At 35.4% G+C, this 15,968-nt stretch overlaps 1 long non-coding RNA gene across 3 annotated transcripts; it reads left to right on the forward strand.

Annotated features, from left to right (window-relative positions):
- Positions 1-1,236: 1,236 nt before the first annotated feature.
- Positions 1,237-12,382, forward strand: LOC145588450 (uncharacterized). 3 transcript variants are annotated; one of them, XR_014101592.1, is made up of 5 exons: positions 1,237-1,474; positions 2,512-2,766; positions 11,474-11,617; positions 11,715-11,826; positions 11,921-12,382. It is a non-coding gene; the product is annotated as an uncharacterized LOC145588450 (long non-coding RNA). The 3 variants fall into 3 exon arrangements; XR_014101593.1 differs by having other exon boundaries at positions 11,474-11,796; XR_014101594.1 differs by lacking the exons at positions 11,474-11,617; positions 11,715-11,826; positions 11,921-12,382 and adding an exon at positions 8,563-9,143.
- The last annotated feature ends 3,586 nt before the right edge of the window (positions 12,383-15,968 follow it).

Genomic DNA, 15,968 nt, shown 5'->3' on the forward strand with positions numbered 1-15,968 from the left:
AGCGAAAACAAAGAGAGGGATAAGAGTCATAACACAGTAGGTCGACGACGGCGGTAGTTCTGGTGTTTCAATTAGCTTAGCTTAGCTTAATGATCGGCGAATGTCCTCTGGTCGTCGGCTATTAACGGCTTAGTTTAAGGTGCGTAATTGTTGATCTTTGGTAGCCGGAAAATTTTAACTTTATTTATTTCTAATTTTTCGGACATATTTGGTTGTAATTGTTTGATTGAAGTTTAAAATTGCTGATTTGGACCTCCCCAAACCTTACACCAACCTCCCACTCGAATTCACACTGTCATCCCCGATCAAACCATTGTTACACTGCACACCCCCACCCGAATTCAACCTCACGTAACCGGCGACACCACTATCTTACTTTAATTCACACTCTCGTTCCACTCTCTTTCTTGAATTCGATAAGCAAAACCAAACCCTAACTTTTCTTATTTTCCTCAAAAATAACGTTAACGGCAAAAAACTCATCCATTTCTGTGAAATAGGCTGTGGACATTTTTACCCCCAATTTAAAAGCACGAAATTACATCCGTGCCCCTTGAGTTACATTTGTTGTTACTCAGGATGAGTAACTTGTATTTCCCGATTAGGAAGTTAGCAAATTCATAAATTTAATAGGGATTGTTTTGACGTACACAAAATTAAATTCTTATACATATCTCAAATATGAATTTATGTTTATAAGAAGTAATTACTAAGCCAAATTTTATGTAAAAATGACATATATATGTATATAATACCTGTAATGACAAACAAGAAATAATACTACTTTCGTTACATATTAGTTGCAACTTTGGATAATATTTGTGAGAGATAAAATATTCCAAAGTTGCAACTAATATGTAATGGAGGTAGTAAAAATTATAAGATAATCGTAACAATTAAAAAAAAAAGGGGGGACTTTATTATTTTAGAAGCTATTATAATTTATTAGATGAATAACAATTAGACAATTCATATTCAGTTCTTTTATCCTCATGACTTGGAAAAGTTTTAGCATTGACTTATCTTATTTCTCACTAGCTTATCGTTGGGGTATCATAATCTTCTTAAAAGGACAACAAAAGATTGATAACAAAATTACAAATTTTTAACTCATATTAGTGACACAATATAAGTGCATAACTAAACAAAAAGAGTAATTTTATAGAGAATATCACGTATATACGAAGCAAAATCATTCATAGCCGAAAATTTAACTTTATAACGAGGTGTCAAACTTGCAATCCAATGGCACATAAAAAATTTAATCAAGCCACACCACAACCCTTGTTATCAAAAAATGTTGTTCCATGAAATGAGTTAGGGTTAATATTAGACTCAATTTTCCTGAAATGAGCTTCTTCAACATATACTGAAACTCTGAGAGGAGAGATACACAGAGCAAATGTCTCAACTCTCAAATGAGTTTCTCCAATTGCGCCATTTCTGTACTAAACTGAAAATCAAAGCTCTAATTGTAAGTCTCTTTTCATTTCTAACTACTGATTTTTGTAAGAAAATACATTTAGAATCATGTTTTTAATTTTGTGTATTTGAATTCAGCGTTTATTAGCCATGCTTTCTAATTTCTTGCTTCTAAATTTCATGCTGAAACTGAAAGTTCAATTCTTTATTCCAAATTCTAATTTATTCATCTATGATCTGCATTGTGGTATTTAATGAGATAAATGCTTTATAATCATTAGTAGAAAAATTATGTTCTTACTCGCTTCTGTCCGGAATTAATAGTCGCATTGATAGTGTAATTTGAACTAGTTACGTACTTATGTAAGCGTGACCGTGACCAGATGGAGGTTGTTTATATTTGTGTCCTAGTTGTGAATATTGGTAATTTGCAAAATCCAATGGGTATTCTTTTGCTCACTCGATCATTTTTGGTTATTTGAAGTTCTCAAATGTGCACAAAATCACCAGTGGGTTTGCCTAGCTCTAGATGTCCTTGGGTACATAATGGAGGTTCTCGTGGTAATTCTAGTATTCCAATCATTTATAAAGAAGTTAATACTCCAATTGTGAAAGTATACTGCCAATTAGAGGGCGGGGTGGAGCGTGGGAGTGGGAGCTTATAAATTGTGTGCTAGTGCCATTGAATTGCAGAATTATCCGTGGGAAGATTTTTATGGGAGGGGAGAAGTGGGGTGAGTTGATTCATGATGATTGACAATCACTTACGTAGCAATTGTGTTGGTAGTGAAGGACCATCTAGTGTTATCTTTATTAATGGATGGCAATGGGTGTTATTTGCAATGTGGCTCTCTTCAATCTAAGGTCGTCCGTTTTCATGAACAATGTATCTCATATATGGTGCATGAGTTGAATTCTTCCATGGTGATCATTGTCTCTAAATAAAGATCACAAAACCCTTTCCAATTCAACGATGACCACTTTGCAACAAATCAAAGTTTTTTAAATTTGAATGGCCTTTCTGTCAGAATTTTGTTCATATATGTATGTATTAGGGGTTCCTCACATTGTATTTATCATGCTTTATAGGTGTTGCAACTAGAGTGATCTGATCACTACAGATACATTATAACTGCATTCTGATCGACAATGGGAGACAATCAAGTTAGCTCACATGAAGCCAACAGCTTGGGTGGTTAGAAATGTGATCTGCCTAAGGACTCTGATGACAATGATGCTGATGTGGTTAGTCTAGTTCTTGATTATTTCCAACTTTTGCAAGAATTGAGGCACATTGTGATGCTTTACGACGCAGCTCAACACCTGCAAGGGTGCAATAACTAGGTATAGATACTGGTCTTAAAACTAGGTATAGTTACTGCAATGCAGTGAATTGATTCAGCCTCAGTTTATGTGTTTTCCCTTCACCTTATAGCTCTACTCTACATGAATTTCTTGCCTATTTTTTTGCTCCCTAGATTTAGTTGAAATGGATGTTGACTGTTGTCTTCCATAGTTGATGATAAAATATGATACACCTAATTTGATTGATTTTTTTATGCATCAACCCAAATTTCAATAATTAATAGTCCGTTGGAGATATTTAGTTAAATAGTGAAGTCGTGTGATAAATTGAAGTGGAAATATGGATTTCGGAGATGGGATTTGAGGGTTTGATATGATAAGAAGCTCCCCAGGGATCTCTGCCACTGGTTGAGGACCAGGTTAGATCCTCTTTAACTGACAACTCATAAATCCTAACAGGAAGGATTTCCACATTATGCAGTGCAGGTATGGACACATTCTAGAGAAATTGCTGTTGAGAGGATGTACCTAAGAAAATCCATTCTTCTGACATTGCTGTTAAAATTAAAGATCTTAAGTCTGAATATGGGACTCCTTAGCAGATAGGAGGTTAAAGCATGCTATTTCTTGATCTAACTTAGGTGAGGATGATGGAAAGGAGTTCAAGACTCAGATCTTGATGTTAATACGGTAAGATATTATACTGTGTCCAGCAACATGTGGCCAGCTAGCAAAAGATTTGTTACCAGCCTCAGGCCTCACAAAACAAACTACCCATGCACCATAATTCACCCTCACACTTTGGGGACTCCTGGGTACAGGGTGCTCATTTTGTGAGTTCGGGGATTCTTATGAAACAAGTATGGGAATGTGATGGTGGAATAATTATGGTGCTTGGATTGTTGCACTTGTTTGTTTTGGTAGGTAGGAGAATTGTTTGCAAGCTTGTGTTTATAATTTTTAATATGATGTATGAACGGTAGGGAAAAACTAAATGTAGTAGTTTTCAATGAGTCAACAAAGGTGTGATAAACTATTAAAAGATTCTTAATACTGTAATGGAACCATGAGATCCCCAAGCATCAATTGGAATTATTTCTTGTAGCTCTTTACCATCACTACCACAAATTCCAAAATAGTCACAACATTAAACCAAACTCATTTTCATTTTAGAGACCTATTGTTAGGTCTTTATGGTTCCAAACCAACTTTTATGCCCTTGGGAGACATCCCTCTCATCCAATTTAATTTTGAAAATTTTCTCGAAATTCCCCAAAAAAACGTGGATATCATGAAACCTGTAAGACCTCGTAAGGCCACTTGAGTAGTTAGAATCATCCACTTGCCTCTTAATGGTCAATTTATTTGGTTATAGATGCATGTTTTGCTATTGGGTCTAGGTCACCCATGGGCTTTTATGAAACAACCAAAATCAACAAAGGTGTGATAAACCAGTGAAAGATTCTTGACACATTAATTGATCTATGACTTACCCGGTTACCAATTGGAATCAATTTTTACAATAAAAATCCGAAATAGTCAAAACATTGAACCAAACTCATTTGTAAGGTTTTTGAGACATATTTTTAGGTCTTTTATGACTCCAAACCAACTTTTATAACCTCGGGAGACATTCCTCTCATCCACCTTATTATGGAAAATTTTCCAAAATTCATCTAAAATCGTGGATTATAGCCTTCAATTTTAAAAAAAAATTTATACTTGAAAAAGATAAAGGACAAAGTGCTTAATATGGACCTTATGAAACCCTCACAGGGTACTTGGGTAATAAGAATCATCCAATTTGCCTCTTAATGGTCAATTTAATCGGTTACAAACATACGTTTGGTCATTGGGTTTAGGCCACCCCCTGGCTTTAATGAAATAACTAGCATCAACGAAGGTTTGATAAATATATAAAATGATCGTGACACCTTAATGGAACCTTAGAATGCCCCGCTACCAATTGGAACCATTTATTTTAGCTCTTGACTATCAATACAACAAAAATCTTAAATTGTCACGACATTTAATCAAACTCTTTTTTGATATTTTAGAGACATATTGTTTGGTCTTTCATGGTTCCAAACAAATTTTTATGACCTCGGAAAATATCTCTCACATCCACTTCAATTTTGGAAAAATTTCTCGAAATTTATCCAAAATCGTGGATTATAGCTTTCGATTTTGCAAAAAATTTAACTTTTCTAAAATCAGAAAAGACAAAGGATGAGATATCTTCCATGGACCTTATGAGACCCCGGGAAGCCACTTGAGTAGTTAGAATCATCTACTTTGCCTTTTAATGTTCAATTTAGGCCGTTATGTGCACTCGCATTAAGTCTTGGCCATCCTTGGTCTCGTTGAGATCAAACAGTGGGCTTGTATGGCTTTAAACAATCTATTTTGATTTCGAGTTATATCTCCCACCATTACTTAAGTTTTTGTCACCGGATCCTAAAGATAATCCAATTTGGTGTGTTATAATCTTCCATTTAGCATCCAAAGATGGACTGGTTAGGTGTCAAGGTGTTTTCCTAACTTCTCAAGAACTCTGAGAGCCCTATTTGGTGGTCGGAACTATCTAATTCATGCTTTGGTTCATGACTTTGTTTTTTTCTCCTCTTATAATTATGTCTTAAGTTGCCTATGCCTTGATTTATCTTTCCGAAAATGTCTCTCAAACATGTGAAAACAATACCCTCTATGGCCATATACAGATGAAGTGTTTGTATGCCTTGTCCTTGGCTCTCTTTTGCCTTAACCTGCTGCCCTTGCCTTGTGCCTTAGCTAGGCAAATTGTTTTATGGCTATTTATCTTGGGTGCTTATTGTGCTTCCATTTAAGAAAGTTCATCTGTTTTTGTGAACAATATATCTCTTATAAAGTGCTGAGTTGAATTTTTTAACGATCTAAATTTCTAAATAATAATCACAAAACCCTTTTCAACTCAATGATGACCAAATATTTTTCCTAAAATCAATGCTGAGTTAGATTTGAAGGATCTTTTCCTGTCAGAGTTTTGTTCAAATGTTCTAAGTGGTAAATGTATATATTAGCTTCCATATCAATTTCAATTGGGATTCTTCACATTGTATTCATCATGCTTTATAGGTATTGCTACTAGGGTGATCTGATCACTATAGATATATTAAAAGCCCATTCTAATTGACGATGGGATACAATCATAGTAGCTCATGTAACTCTTGACTAGCACTATAACAAAATTCTAAAATAGTCACGACGTTGAACCCAAACTCATTTTCTAGACTTCAGAGACATATTGGTAGGTTTGTTATGGTTCCAAATCAACTACTATGATCCCGGGAGATGACCGGTACATTCACTTTAATTTTAAAAAAATCCCAAAATTAAGCCAAAATCATGGATTTAATTTAAGAATTTTTTTAACTTTTTTGGACTCGAGGACGATATAGGATGAGGTGTTTTCCATGGATCCCATGAAACCCCGGGAGGCCACTTGGGGTGGCTAGAAGTATCTACTTTGGGTTTTAACAATCAAATTAGCCAATTAGCCCGTCACAGACATGATCCAACATTGAGTTTAGGCCCTTGTGAGACTAATTAGTGGGTGTACATGGTTTTGAGCAAGCTTATATGATCCTAGAATTCATCCTTATCGTAACTTAGTTTTTAGCACCGAATCCCGAAAATGGTTTGATTTTGTGTATTATAGCCTTCAATTTTTAGCATCTAAAGAACATTTTTGCACCCAACTAGATTAGGCATCAAGGGGTTTTCTATGCTTCTCAAGGGACCCTGAGCGATGGGTTAAATCCTTTACAGAATACTTAAATATGCGACGGGGTATTGTAAGTGGCTTGCTGCCACGATCCACTGATTTTCAGCCCTATATCGCTTTGATTTATCCCTCCCTCCACCTTATTCGATAAAAACACCTATATTTTGCTAAACAAGGTTAGCGATGCATATTTGTTAAACAGTGCTAAATATGGGATTAGGACAAGGCACGACGCCTTTGTGTTGGGGTGTTTGGTGGTGCAAGAGAGAGTGTGGACATGGGCACAAGGCATGTGCAATCAAGGTGAAGGAAAACAAACAACTGTATTAGGCATTTCAGGGTATGTCTTCTTTGCTTGCCTTAAGACGTTATGGTTAAAGATGGAAAAGGCATGAATAAGATGGTTTCGAGCACTAAGTAAGATTCTCAAGGCCCTTTGGGAACCCTTGGAATTACCAATTTTATGATCTACGGATGCCAAATTTAAAGGTTGATACACAAAAATCTGCAATTTAGGCTTTGGACCACGGTGTCAAAAAGTCCTGGAATAATATAGTATGCATCCTGAGGTCATATAATGTTGTTTAGACCTATGTACGATCATTAGTCGGATAAATAACAGCCTCGTGATAGCCTATACACAATACAAAAGGGAGGGTGTACAAAAACAGCCATGTTCGTAGTTTAAAGGCAAAGTGGATAGTTCCACCCACCCAAATGGACTCCCAGAGAGTGTATTGGGGTCTATGGGAAATATCTCGACAAATTTTTTCCTCGAGTCCAAGATTGTCCAAGATTGAAGGCTATATAATCCACGCTTTTGGATCAATTTTGAAGGTTTCGGAACCCGGTGTCGAAAAATCTCGAGATATTAGGGATACATTTTGGGGTTATATAATGTCATTTGGAACCATTATGATCTTTTATGTTGTCAGAAATGTCCGTGGTGGCTTTGAGTTAATGAAATAAGTGTAAGTTTTAAACGGATAAATTGACATTTTAAAGGCAAATTGGATGGTTCTACCCACCCAAATGTACTCCCGGGGTGTATTGGGGTCCATGGTAAGCATCTCGACATTTTTTTCTTTGTGTCCAAAAAAGTCCAAAATTGTACAAAAATGAAGGTTATAATACACGATTTCAGTCCAATTTTGAAATTTTTTCCAAAAATGAAATGGATGTGTGGGGTGACGCCTGGGGTCATAAAAGTTGGTTTGGAACCATAAGACACCTATAAAGATGTCTATAAAGTCCCAAAAATGAGTTTTGTTTGATTCAATTATGTTGCATTATTATTGGTAGTAAAAGACATGATTCCAACAATAACCAATATGGGGTCTTTCATCTTCTTTTGTGTTGTTGGTTAGTCATGCTTTGGCTCATGATTTTTAGTTTCCACCTCTCACAAATATGTCTAAAGTTGCCTGCCTTGTTCATGCCTTGCCATGTCTTGGCTCATGCTCATGTCTTGTCTTTCTGAAAATGTCTCTCAGACAAGTCAAGAAAATACCCTCTATGGCCATGTCTAGGTAGTTTTTAAGGATGAGGTGTTTTTATTCCTTGTCCTTGGCTTATGCCTTTGTGCCACAACCTGCTGGGCTGCTGCCCATACCATGTGCCTTGGCCTGCTGACTATGTCTCGTGTCTTTGCTAGGTAACAGCACCTTTTCCTAGGCCTTGTGTCTTGGCTGGGTAGTAGTCCCTGTGCCTTGACGTCTATGCCTTGCCATTGTGTTTTTTTTGGGCAGCAACGCCTATGCTTAGGGCCTTGGCCTGGGCATAGGCAGTCAGCACCCAATGTAATTGATTTGCCATTTAGTTTTAGTCATATAGATTTGTAAGTAGTTTGTGATGGCTGCACCATCTTTTTTGCAGTACGTGCTACATAATTGAATATATTGTGTGAATAGGCATGTGTTGTTTGTTGTTACAAACTTTTATTTTTGGAACTACATTCCTTTGCTAGTTCCACCAAAATCAATGCAGATCTTATATCTTGTTCAGCTGAATAAAATGCCTATTCATTGGGTAAGGGGGACAATATCCTTTACTCTAGATTTCAACTACTACAGAAATCAACTGACTGTGTGGAGACCAAGGGTGAGAAGGTAGATTACAGGAAACATTGGGTCAGTTTTCTTTCTTCATGCTATCTGCATGTGTTTGTGTCCTTTCACTGTCCAGTTATGTGTTGCTGCAATGTAGCTCTTTGACGTAGCATATGGTGAGCAATATCCTAAGGGTCGAGGGATTTTCAATAAAGCTTAATCAACGCTTAGCCCTCGAGGTATTGCATTCTTCAGTATCAGGATAGCAGGTTCTTTTTGTGATTTAATGATCAACAGTTAAAATGTCTCATTGTGGTTATTATTATCCGTCACTTAACTCAGATTGCTGTGCTTATTCATTCAGCTATTACAAGCATTTCTTTCCAGTACTCCAGTCTGCCAATTTGGCATTCAGAATTACCAAATGTATGATCTACTGAAGCCAAATTTAAAGGTTGATACAAAAAAATCGGGCAATTTAGGCTTTGGAACCCAGTGTCAAAAAGTCATGGAATAATATAGGATGCATTCTGGGGTCATATAATTAGGGATGGCAAGGGTCGGACTCGGAGCGGATTATGCTAAATACGACTCCGACCCGACAAGAAGTCAGAGGCTAAATCCGATTCCGATCTGACCCGACTCCGAGTTTTTTTTCGTTATTCAATATACTTTGAGAAATTGGGCTATTTGAGCCTTTACAACCCACACCCAATGCCACCATGACCCACACAAAAATCCATTATCTATTGGAGTCGATAATCTGTCAGAGTCGGACATTTGACGAAGTCGGATTTTTTTCTCGGATTTTTTGTAGGATCCGACTCCGACCCTCCTCTGACTCGGAGTCGGATTATTTTAACGGAGTCGAACTCAAATTACTTTTTTCTCGGACTCGAAGTGGATTTTTTACCTCGGATCGGGGCGGAGTAGGGTCGGATCCGAACTAGATTGCCATCCCTACATATAATGTTGTCGAGACCCATATACGGTCATTAGTCGGATACATAACGGCATCGTTAGAGCCTATACACAATACAAGAGGGTGTACGAAAACAACCATATTGGCAGTTTAAAGGCAAAGTGGATGGTTCCACCTACACAAAGGGACTCCCAGAGTGTATTAGGGTCTATAGGAAATGTCTCGACAAATTTTTTCCCCGGGTCCAAAATTGTTCAAAATTGAAGGCTGTAATCCACGCTTTTGGAACAATTTTTAAGGTTTTGGGACCCGTTGTCGAAAAATCTCGAGATATTAGGGAATACATTTTGGGTCATATAATGTCGTTTGGAACCATATATGATCATTTTATGCTGTCAAAAATTGTCCGTGGTGGCTTTGAATTAATGAAATAAGCATAACTTATAAACGGGTAAATTGACATTTTAAATGCAAATTGGATGGTTCTACCCTCCCAAATATACTCCCGAGGTGTATTGGGGTCTATGGTAAGCATCTCGGCATTTTTTTTTTGTGTAAAAAAAAGTTCAAAATTGTACAAAATTGAAGGTTATAATACACGATTTTGGGCCAAATTGGAAAAAAATTTCCAAAAATAAACTGGATGCATGGGGTGACCCCTGGGGTCATAAAAATTGGTTTGGAACCACTAGACACTTATAAAGATGTCTGTAAAGTCTTAAAAATTAATTTTGTTTTATTCAATTATGTTGCTTTATTATTGGTAGTGAAAGACATGATTCCAACAATAACCAATATGGAGTCTTTCATCTTCTTTTGTATTATTGGTTATTTATGCTTTGTGATGCGAGAGCATCGACACTACTTTTGGTCCATATTCAACTAGTGTTGACTTGACAAGATCGGAAAATATATGGGCTCAACTTAAATTTTTTTTTTTTGATGATTTTCCTTGTATGTGGGATGCTACTTTGGTTGTATTTAATTTAGTTATTATCTTGTCATTAATCCTAGCATTTCATATTATATGGTTTAAATTAAATGAGGTTTAGGGTTTTATTTCATGTAATAGTGCCTCTTTATAAAAGGAGTTCTTTTATGACGTAAAAGATGGACTTGTTTTGATTATTGAAAAATATGAGAGTTTTCTCTTCATCGAGTTCTTTGTGATCTCTCCTTTGTGGTAAAACCTCAAGCTTTATCAAACTTTGTGATTGATTAGATTGAAACCCTTGTTTCATTAGACTTTGTGACCAGTGAATCAAGTTATTTTGCTAGATAATCTTATTTGGTGTTTTATTATTTTAGCTTGTTTTCTTAGATCTTGATCCAAGATCATATCTTTATTTTTCTTGCACTCAAAAAACCCACAAAAATAGATCTTTGTTCTTCTTTTTCATATCACTTTGGCTCATGATTTTTTAGTTTCCACCTCTCACAATTATGTCTAAAGTTGCTTGCCTTGTTCATACCTTTTCATGTCTTGGCTCATGCTCATGTCTTGTCTTTCTGAAAATGTCTCCCAGACAAGTCAAGACAATACCCTCTATGGCCATGTATAGGTAGTTTTTAAGAATGAGGTGTTTTTATGCCTTGTCCTTGGCTTATGGCTTGTGCCACAACCTGCTGGGCTGCTGACTGACTATACCTCATGCCTTGGCCTGCTGACTATGCCTCGTGTCTTTGCTAGGTAACAGCACCTTTTCCTAGGCCTTGTGCCTTGGCTGGGTAGTAGTCCCTATGCCTTGACGTCTATGCCTTGGCATTGTGTCTTTTTTGGGCAGCAACGCCTATGCTTAGGGCCTTGGCCTGGGCATAAGCGGCCCTAAGCAGTCAGGACCCAATGTAATTGATTTGCCATTTAGTTTTAGTCATATAGATTTGTAAGTAGTTTGTGATGGCTGCACCATCTTTTTTTGCAGTACGTGCTACATAATTGAATATATTGTGTGAATAGGCATGTGTTGTTTGTTGTTACTAACTTTTATTTTTGGAACTACATTCCTTTGCTAGTTCCACCATAATCAATGCAGATCTTATATCTTGTTCAGCTGAATAAAATGCCTAATTCATTGGGGAATGGGGACAATATCCTTTACTCTAAATTTCGACTACTACAGAAATCAACTGACTGTGAGGAGACCAAGGGTGGAGAAGGTAGATTACAGGAAACTTTGGGTCTGTTTTCTTTCTTCATGCTATCTGCATGTGTCTGTGTCCTTTCACTGTCTAGTTATGTGTTGCTGCAATGTAGCTCTTTGACGTAGCATATGGTGAGCAATATCCTAAGGGTCGAGGGATTTTCAATAAAGCTTCATCAACACTTAGCCCTCGAGGTATTGCATTCTTCAGTATCAGAATATCAGGTTCTTTTGCGATTTAATGTTCAAAAGTTGAAAGGTCTCATTGTGGTTAATATTATCCGTCACTTAACTCAGATTGCTCTGCTTATTCATTCAGCTATTACAAGCATTTCTGTTCAGTCTGCCGATTTGGCATTCAGTATCACTGATTAGTCTAAGCCCTGCTAACTCTAACCCAAGGATTCAGCCATATGGAAAGCAACATCGTCCAAGAATTCTTAGCAGCAGAAGCAAGAGAAGGCCATCAAATTCATCATTGTGAATGTGCTTTCTCTGGTGCTAAATCCGTGGGAATTCATCGTATGACCCCCAAATAACAGAGATCAATGGACATAATTTAGTGCCTAACAGAGAGTTGGGCTCATAGTTACTTAATACGCGGGTATTATATCTCTGTAAACTATATGATTCAGGCCAAGAATGACTGTTTTTGTGTTATAATTCATCTTTTTAAATAATCAGTACATGGGGGATTAGAGTATTAGGTAGGCTTGTTAGCTGTAAGAGTTGATTATGGGAGGTTGCTGCATAGCTTATGACTGTTATGAGTTAGGAGTAAATGTATTGACTGTTTAAGTTGAAAAAATTATAGAAAAGGTGAGGTTGTGAAAAACTCCAATTGATTCTGATTTCTGACTCAATTTTAGTTAAATGTTATCCTTATATGAGGTATATTCGGGTGACATTTAGAGACGAGTTTTATTAGGATAAGTGACTTTTAAGATGATACGAACCGAGGAAAAAATATCTAATGTTACACTTGACATATCTTTATGGTGTGTATATGCACTAATTGATGCACCATACTACACCTCATGACTTAGCATATAACTAAATTAGGTGCTTCAATCATTGGATAACATACTCTTGAAAATTTTGCAGAGTTCTTTATTTCATATTTATAAAGTCATATATACAGTTGATAGGAAGGTTAGAAGGAAGCAAGAAATATAGTGACAAAAAAAGTGGGTAGCTTAGAATTGAGTTGATGACAAAAGAGTGTTTTCCCATTATCATGTATGTATGTATGTGTTGGTTGATCTTTTTCATGTTTGAAGCCTTTTCTTCTCTCTTTCCTTTTGTGGCCCATGCTTATTTTTGCCCTTTTCACTTTCCATTTGTCTTTTTTATCTGGATTTTTCATAAAATATTAATAATTTTAACGACAAATGTTATCCACGTTATCTTTTATTGTCAAATTATTTAACAATGTAATCTATTTTGAGTTTGTTGTCCAAATTATCATTATCATTAATAGTCTACACTTGTTTGACAATGAATGAATCAAACTCTCATAGTTGATTTTTATAACAGGTTAGTATTACATCTTTAAAAAAAAAAAAAAAAAAAAAAAAAAATGAGTTTGTGGTCCGAACTCACATTTTCATTGATGTGTCACATGTGTGTGACTAGTATTATTATTAGACAATAAATGAATCAAATCACTCTCATAGTTAATTTTTAAAACATCGTACTTTATGGATTCACCTTTTTGAAACATACGATGTATAAAAAGATTGACTAATTGATGAAATTAATTCATCGTAATCAAGAAATCAAGGGTTGAAGCCATAACGCCGTAATTCTAAATTTTCAGAAGTCCCCTCATTGCAAACAAGATTACATACATAAAATTGTTACAAATTGATTATAAAAGCAAAGCACACATCATGACATCAAGAAGAAGTTTGAAAAGAGTTGTACAAAGAGACAAGTAAAGAATGCCATTTCTAACACGACTCTTATCACACTAAATGGTCTCATAATCTATCATAGTACACTACTATCTGTAGGACAAATCACCAAATGTGGTCAATTATACTTTTATAACGACATTGACAACGATACAACTTCAATTACATCATTACACCCTCTATCAAATTCCTCTTGTTCAAACTCCATTAGAAAAAACTTAAATTTATAAAATTTGGTACATTTGATTAGGATAATTAATTAAAGTGACCTTTGGTGTTTATGTAGTGTTCTAGTACCCTTGCTTGCTTCGCTAATCAAAGTTACTTGTAAGACTTCTATTAAATCAAACTTCTTTCAATCATACAAACTTAATTTCCTCAATAGGTGCAAAAGTTTTCAATTTTAGATAACCGTTATGATATTTCACTATCTCAAATAATTATAGCTCATGATTAGAGCTTTCTTCCTGATAGAGGATCTTGAAATCGATTCTCATCATTCGTTTTTGTGGCTCTCTAAACAACGAATACAAGCATAAAGCAAATAAGCCTGCATCATGGTTATATTATAGAATTGAAATCCGAATTTCAACAAATTAGTTTTTACATCTAGTTAACTCGTATAAATAAACTCATATCGTCATGGCCTCATGGGGTTATAATCAAATAAGTTCTTAGGGGCCGTTTGGTTGGTGTTAATTATCAAAGGGAATGAGAATCAACTGCCCTCATTCCCTTTGTTGTTGTTTGTTAGACCATTTTTCTCATTTCCTTTACCATCTTCATTCCTCCAAATCCCTCTAAGTTTATTCCCCACCCCCCTGGACTTTTCCATTCCCATTCCTTGGCCACCACTACACCACCATACCACCACCCTTCTACCTACCCAAATCACCGGAAACCCGCACCACCACACCACGGCTAGCCACGTCACCACTCGCCTCCTCTCCTCCAACCCTCGTTGTGCCTTCTTTCCCGTTGTTGCCCATCTGCGCTCCCAAAACCCTATCCCATCCTTGTAAAAACCATAAAAAAAAAAAAAAAAAACCCTTCTCCCTCACTGTAAAACGGCCGGCCTGTAATCCCCCGTATTTTTAAATATTTTATAAATGAAAATTTATTTTTTTTATAATATTTATTTGTATTTTTCCGGATTTTATTTTAAAAAGTTTCAAATTATTAATTTGGGTCGAAAATTATTTTAGTACAAATTATTTTATGAGCTTTCATTCTACAATCTATGCCATACAAACAAAGCCTAGTCCATTTCATTTACCTAATTGGCCCATTAATTTTATGAGGCCCAATACTCCTACTTACCCTACAACTCTCTCCCCTATAAATACCCCATACATCCCCAAAATTTTCCCTACACAAAAGGTTAGTCTTATTTTCTCCTTTGTTTTATTAATTTGTGTAATTATAATTATTGATTTATGGGTTTTGATTTTATTGTTTGACATTAATTTAATTAGTATCAAATTGTATTTTGATGATTAAACTTTATAATTTTAGATTTTATAAATGTCATAATTTTCAGATTTTGTAAATTTTATAACCTAGGGTTTTTAATTATTGAAAATCACGATTTTAGGGTTTTTACGAACAATTGATTTAGGGCTTTTATAGTAATGATGTTTGAAATTTTGGTGATTATAAATACTGATTAGTTTAACTTAATTCCAGAATATTTTGAACACGTAAATTCGTGTTTTAATTCTTAGATTTCCATTCGTTAATATTAATCCCGTTTTAATCCCGATTAGGTTCTGAACTCATCCGATTTTGATAAAAAAAAAAAAGTAGTGTTTTCCATGTGGAAACAATGTTTTAAGAAAGACTCACTACCTTTGGTAGTGAGCATCACCCTCTAGTGGCCAAATTCAGCCTCTAAATATGATTTTCGGGCAGTTTTTGATTTTTAACGAAGTTTTTTTATGCTTCAAATTTTATCCTTGAGTTTTAAAGGGTTTTTGATTAGTTTAAAATGCTAGAATTTTATTTAAAGTAGTATAATTGTGATTTTAATGAAAGGGTGTGATTACCCATTAAAAAGGAGTTTAATTAGGGGTTTTAAAATAATTTTCAGGTTTTTTTTAAGTAGTCTAAAGTAAATTTAAGTTGCTGGAAATTTGGTTGAGTATTAATTTATTGTTATTGGTTGTTTTCTAGGAAGTGATTATTCCCTAGGAGACTTTTAAGTGATTAAAAGTGGCACAAAAGATTGTTTATATGAGGTACGTACATGTCAACTTCGTTGTAAGTAGTATCATGTTTAGGTATCAAAAAGAAAGAACTTAGTTTCATGTTTAGAGAACACTTGGATGTAAATTGTTTGGTTATACATTTAATTAATTCATGTGCTTATGTTTATGAGACATGTTTTGGTGAATTGATTATGTTTGTATGGAATTATGGATGCAAGCATGTTGAATTATATTGGATTAATTG

This window comes from Chenopodium album, chromosome 17, assembly GCF_948465745.1.
Source record: "Chenopodium album chromosome 17, dcCheAlbu1.1, whole genome shotgun sequence".
NCBI classification, from domain to species: domain Eukaryota; kingdom Viridiplantae; phylum Streptophyta; class Magnoliopsida; order Caryophyllales; family Amaranthaceae; genus Chenopodium; species Chenopodium album.